Source organism: Clinocottus analis, unplaced genomic scaffold (genome assembly GCF_023055335.1).
Source record: "Clinocottus analis isolate CAN_PGR_092001 unplaced genomic scaffold, fCliAna1.0.p SCAF_24, whole genome shotgun sequence".
Lineage (NCBI taxonomy): Eukaryota > Metazoa > Chordata > Actinopteri > Perciformes > Cottidae > Clinocottus > Clinocottus analis.
Genome location: NW_027175976.1, coordinates 562,260 through 568,259, shown reverse-complemented (window position 1 = coordinate 568,259; position 6,000 = coordinate 562,260).

Below are 6,000 nucleotides of genomic sequence, written 5' to 3'. Positions count from 1 at the left end.
ACATTTGCAAAACATCTGCCGATTGATTGAAGGGTGAAGAAAACAAACGCTCCAGAAAAGTGAGGTCAAAGGTCCTTTAGAAAATGTTTTTAAGTTCCTGAAGAGTAAGTAATAAGTAAGCTATTTGGTTCACTGAGCTTAATCTTTCTTCTCCTTGTTCTTAAATGATAGTTATTACGTTGAAGTAAAGAAACGGTAAAGAACTGTTAGTTTACAGTGATACAAAAAAGTGAAACCACGAATATGTTTTCAAAACGTTCTTCCGCAACATCTTTTAAATCTCTCCAGTAAATCAAAGTTAATGTTTAATTGCATGCTTCAGAAAGTTGTTGGACTATTCTGGGATGTGCGTCGGCTCATCAATGTGTAACTCGTGGTCGCTCGTGTACGATGCGGCGTCGTCTGCGAACAACTGGAACGTCCTTCATGAACGAACGCAGCGTCTTTGCATCTGCGCGGTGCAGCGTTGCTTTTGTACGCCGGTGCGAGTGGGAACAAAGTGTCTGCGCCGCAGGGGAAGCGGACGCAGTCGAAGTTGCTCGCCACACTGAAGTCTATTCATCATGGGTTTTGGCCGGCGGGCGGCGAGTGCCCATTACTGCATTGACCACATCTGCAGAGAGGGTCGGGGGATGTTTTCCATTAGCGGCACGGCGGCGCTTTGTGTGCAGCGCAGATGCAGAGTCCAGGGCTTTTAGAGCATGCCCAACGCTCACGGGAGGTTCATTGTGCCCACGACACAAGAGTGCTGCAGTTATGGCCGCCGGGGGATGAACCCGCCATCAAAAGAAGATGTGAGATTATTAAATGGAAAAGGGTTGAAAAGGGCTTCTATGTATACCTTTAAAAACATTTTATTTATGTTCAGGCATCGCTTCCTGCCTTTCACCGTGAAGATCCACAACACGTATCTGAATACGTTCATGCAGATCCTGGTGGCATGTTTGATGAAATCTTTCACATTGTTTTATATTGTACAATGTAGAGAAGCAGCTTCAAGCAGCCGAGCTGGATCCAACTTTGACATCTTCAACAAACCTAAAACTTGTAACTTATCTCGTCTGCTACCAGTTTTATTCCTCCGTCTGCTCCTTCCAATCATTTACTTCATCATTTATCTGCTGAAAATGGAATAACGAGCAGCGCTGGCGTGGTGACCGAAGCAAAGGATCAGGGTTTAAATATCGTAAAACAATGGAAATACTCCTGACACTTGTGTAATCTTGTCAAAAGGTATATGGGGTATATCCCTGTTAAATAATACATCACACAAAACTCTTCAGGATGAGGAAGTAGCAGAAGTATAATGTTGAGTATCGTCCACATAGAATTGACCTTTGCCACTAAAACACGTAGATGCAGAAAAGAAGTGGGCCCAGAATAGTGCTTTGAGGGACACCAACCTTTTTTATTTTTTTTAATCATTGATAAGGACACAATAGCAGGCAGGATATCACTGATCCCATAAACAACTTCAGCCGAATGAAAAGGATCCGAAACCCAATAAAAGTAATTAAAATGAATTGTTTTTTGGACAGATACCCATTAAGTTGGCGGTGGTCCAGTTCTCTGGCCTCATGCTGTTGTCTGCTAATGGAAATAAACATTGATTGCAGAGAAAAGTCTGTCAGAAACAGCTCAAAGCCAGCATGACCCGCCTCTCCCCCTAACACACTTTCCATAACTTTATATGTATAACTTCAAGCATTCACTGGTTTTTTACAGTGTTGTAATCTGAGTGAAACAACTTATGACTGTAAAAATAAAAACATAATAATCTGATTTTACTGTAGATCCCTGTAAGACTTTTCCTCTATAAAAATCCACCTAAAAATCCCATAAACGGGATGATTTCACTCTGTTTCCACGCTGCGTGGGTCTAACGGGGTCGACTTCAGTCTGCATCCAACAATCAGCTGGATTGACGGTCACTGATCCACCTCGCCCTCTCCTTCACGCCCTTCTGCCTCCATTAGCACCCTGGCACCCTGATAGGACACACGGGTGGTGGTGAGGACAGGCTCTGGTGCGGGTGGGGGGTGATGGAGGTCTGTGCATGCTGGACCAGTTCACCTTGCTGCAGGCCATGGGCGGCTGCAGTGATGGGACCCTGTGAGCTGCCCCAGCCCTCAGTGTGCCCACAAGCTGCCATCGTGGTCCTAAACTCCCAGACTGCACCTCTTCTCCCCTGATAAGGAGCTTCCCCACATCTTAACCAGTAAGCCGTGTGACCTTTGACCTCAAGAAGTGTTAAAAAAAGAGAGAAAGAATGCTCGGCCATCAAACTTGCCCATTTCTTTTAGGTTTTTATCCTGATATATAAATCTTCAGCTCACAAATCCAGTTGATTTATTCAGTGGTAATTATTTATGATTAATACTGCTTCATATAAATAAAAAAATACATTTTCATGTCTTAAAGACTGAGGACATTCAGGACCAAAAAGGATTAGACTTTACTCAATTATACAAGATGTTATGTAAACTAGTTTCTCTCCAACGTGCCACCAGTCCTGTGTTTGGGGTTTTGAAGGTGAGCCAACAGTGTCGTAGGAATACAAAGCAGACGCTCTTATGATTCAATGTGGAGCACATTTAATGCTCTATTTGTGGTTCATCCCACGGGCCATCTTACGGCCGGGTGGGTAGGTAGAGACATGGTCACTTCCTGTTGTATAGGACCCAAACCATCAGGAGCACTAGCCTATCGGGAGCCTCGTACAGAGCCTTTCATTTTGTTTGATATATGGATTTTTAATGGAGAGCATCTATGCGAGACGAAAAACATACGACAATGAGGTGAAACACGTTCTTCATTGTCTGCGTTGCCCCTAATCCAGACGGCATAACCCCGCCGCCGGCTTTCTCTGGCAGCTTCTTTTTAAACTGCCGTCCAGCCCTAATATTGCCAGATTAAGCTCTGCACACAACTGTCCATCTGACATGATTTGAGCTGGATTGGAAAATCTGGATGGGATGCCTCCAAAGCTCTGTAATTCTGCACACACACACACAGATAGCAGCAGATTAAAAAGCAGAGGGAGCAGCACGGCTGGGGAGGTTTTGTGCATGTAGAGATGTTTGCGTTGGGTCTGACCTCCACTTCTCTGAGGGGGTTCGCCTGCATTAAAGAAAAGTTCTCGGCCGTCCCGAGTAAAAATGCACAGGACGTCAGTGCGTTTCGAATCTCAGATAATCTGAAGATGTCGCCGGGTTACTTTGGTGTCGATCGTTATCCACAGTGACAAGGGCGACGGTGGATTTCAGGGGCGCTCGACCCTCCCCTGGGATAGCCGAGCGCCCCGGGGGCGACGCTGCTTCAGAGCAGCTCGTCCACAGACGTGCCCCACGATGCATGCCCGCATGCCCCCCTTTCTGCGGGAAAGGGGGGCATGCGGGGCGATGGTCACCCAGATTACGCCCCACATCACACGGCCTATTTACACTCGACACCCAACAGGAAGGCAAACAGAGCATCGCACCGCGGCAAACAAAAACTGCGCTCATCGAGGACGCCAGTCGGTTTCATTCCATCATAGGATCTCGAGAACGGTCACGTGGTCGCGCGGTCGCTCACGTGACCCCGCGGTACCGACCAATAGGGCGGCCCGGTTCGTCCTGGGCAGAGCGAAGGAAGAGGGGGCGGAAAAAAAAAAAGCATTTTCCCTTTGCGATTTTTAATCTTGCAACGCCGAAAGTGGTCGTCGTCTACTGTATCCTGCGCTACATAAAGGTAAACCCTCTTTTTATGGCTCCAACGGAGAATTATTCTGCATAGTCTTGGGTGCATTTTATCCACCGAATGCTAGAATTAAAATGTAAAATGTATTTTTATTTATTTTTAAAAACACGTTGTTTGTGGACTTCTAAAGCATCAAACTGTTGGAAACTTGCATGAATTCTGGCCCGTGCCGAGCCGGGTAGCGCCGCTCTCATGAATTCACCTGGTAACTCACCCGCGGAGGAGAATAATCAGCCTGCGCACGATGAGGACGACTCATTGACTCTTCATCTAATCGGGTTATTTGAAGGAGATCAAGTTAACAGTTTCTGAAGTTATCCTCAGCGCGCCCAAATAAGGCGGCGGCACGCGGCGTGGAAATATTTTGGTTTTCCCCAGAGAATAGCTCATTTTATGGTCAGTCGATTTTGCTTTCGGGGGTTCTCTTGACCCTCATTGTTTGGGTGCTCATCATCGAGGCTTTGATTCAAGCATGAGCGATTTTATTGTTCAAGAGTTAGCCACGAATGGAACGTAAAAAAACTACAATGAACAACTGGAAAACGTCCGTTTATCCACCGCTAACGAAGCTAGACGGACCTGTTTTCCTCCACAGTAGGATGACGTGACGGCACATGAAATGGATTCATCGGCCTCCCTCCCCCAAGATCATTATTACAATTATCATTCTGATATCCGCGCCGCTGATGGCCTTATTCTGGGCTCGTCATAGACCAAAAATGTCCTTTTCCATTTCATCAAAGGCTACGGCGATGACTAACTCCTTTGTCTGGGTGAAAAGCAGCAACAGTCTGAGGGCGACGATACTAAAATAGACTGAAAAGGGTTTTTTAACGGGGGGATTGAAGACATGCAGAGAAATAAACGGGCGTGCGTTGGACCCGTTCTGCACGACTGCTCGGCGGGAGCGCCGCGTATGGAAGCCATGACTTTGTGACAAGCGCTGATCTCACGTTACAAATTGTGGCAAATCTAAAATGGCCGACTTTTAATGCTCGGCTCTGTGCGCCGCGTTCACGGCGCAACATGGTGCATCAAAAAGCCCCTTTGCCCCGTGCCGCCGCCAACGCAGACTCACTGGAAACCCCTCACACACACACACACACACACACACACACACACACACACACACACACAGACTATTTCACGCCCCGTGAGGGACTTTTGAAGCTCGGCGCTGGTCGTTAGCCGCGTGTCTTCCCTCTGATTCGACTGCTCGTGTTGAGGATGTGGCGGCCTCAGTTTCTGACCGTGATGTAGGCTGAGCGATCAGGATGCCGGGGTGCTGATGTGGGCTGACAGCTCTTGGGAGCACTGTCATCGTGGCGTATAGGAGAGCCGATGGGGTAGCCGCCCCCCCCCCCCCTCCATCGCAGCACAACACCGCACCACATACAACAAAAGCCTGCGCCAGGCGAGACAAGAGATGCTCATATCCAGTAAACTGAGGGCCGGATCCTCAGTCTGCCTCCAGTTGCCATCTCTGACAGGCAATTATTCATCTCTTTCTTTCTCCTGCTCCTTGAAGGAAGTCTTCATCCGCCCAACAAACTCCGTCTCCGAGAGGTTCTCTCTCCTCAAACGGGTTGAACGAGCCCTGAGAGTGAGCGGCTCCTTCATGCGGAGAAGAGAGGCTTTGAAGCGATCCCGTGTAAAACATATGGATCAACGAGGTCGCCCTCTGAGCGCCCCCTCTGCTGCCCTACATGCACGCTGACTTTCCTTTTGTTCGCCCTAATTGGAGCACAAACATGAACGTGCGGAGCGCTCCTGTAGACATATTGGCTTCATTAGGCTCCAGATGTTTAGCTTCCTGACTGACGGCATCGCTTCAAGGGCTCTTTAGCCGCCAGGTGCTAAAATAAAGAGGGTTTACAATGTAAAACACTGTACAATGGGACTTTAACCATATGTTGGCCTTGGGCAATGCTTCTAGTAGATGTACCGCTGCTAAACAAGGTTTTTATTCTTTAGAATAATAGAATTTAGGTGTTGGAAATTAGCATTTCGCTATAGACTCACTCAACACACGCATCTGGATGATGTGCATGTCTAATCACTGATGTCCACATCAGATGAGTAGAGAGCTCGTATTTGCAGAGAAACCTTGATTTAGATTTGAAAAGCTCCCTAACAAAGACTGGAATAGCAAATGTAAAGAAAACCTTCAGAGGCAGAGAGGATTATGTTTATTTGTGCAGTTTACCATGAAGATATCCTCCTCTTGCTCTGCAGTTAACCAAAACATCTCTGAATAAA